Genomic DNA, 586 nt, shown 5'->3' with positions numbered 1-586 from the left:
CGCCCGGCCGCCTGGCTAATTTTGTATTTTATTTTTTAAAATTATATATATATATTTTAAGACAGAGTCTAGCTCTGTTTCCCAGGTGGGAGTCCAGTGGCGTGGTGAGATCTCAGCCCACTGCAAACTCCGTTGTCCGGGTTTAAGCAATTCTTCTGCCTCAGCCTCCCGAGTAGCTGGCATTACAGGTGCCCACCACCATGCCCAGCTAATTTTTGTATGTTTAGTACAGACGGGGTTTCACCATGTTGGCCAGGTTGGTCTTGAACACCTGACCTCAGGCGATCCCCCCGCCTCAGCCTCCCAAAGTGCTGGGATTACAGGCGTGAGCCACTGCGCCCGGCCCCAGATCATGATTTTAATCCATACTGATTGCCTGACAAATAAAAGAAATACACTGCCTCCTAAACCTGAGTCTGTTCATGTGTCTCTTTCCCCTGCCCACATTTTCTTTCTGAAACTTAAATCCCCTCCCCCCATTGCAGGATACTCCTCACCCCTTGGTCTTTCTCTCCTCCCTCTGTAAGTCCCCAAAGCCTTGTGTCCTCTTTTCATAAAAACTCACAGGGTAGTGTCCTGGCAATGT

The sequence above is a fragment of the Rhinopithecus bieti genome, unplaced genomic scaffold (assembly GCF_001698545.2).
Source record: "Rhinopithecus bieti isolate Rb0 unplaced genomic scaffold, ASM169854v2 scaffold_14454, whole genome shotgun sequence".
Taxonomy (NCBI): Eukaryota; Metazoa; Chordata; class Mammalia; order Primates; family Cercopithecidae; genus Rhinopithecus; species Rhinopithecus bieti.
This window is presented reverse-complemented; position numbering follows the sequence as displayed.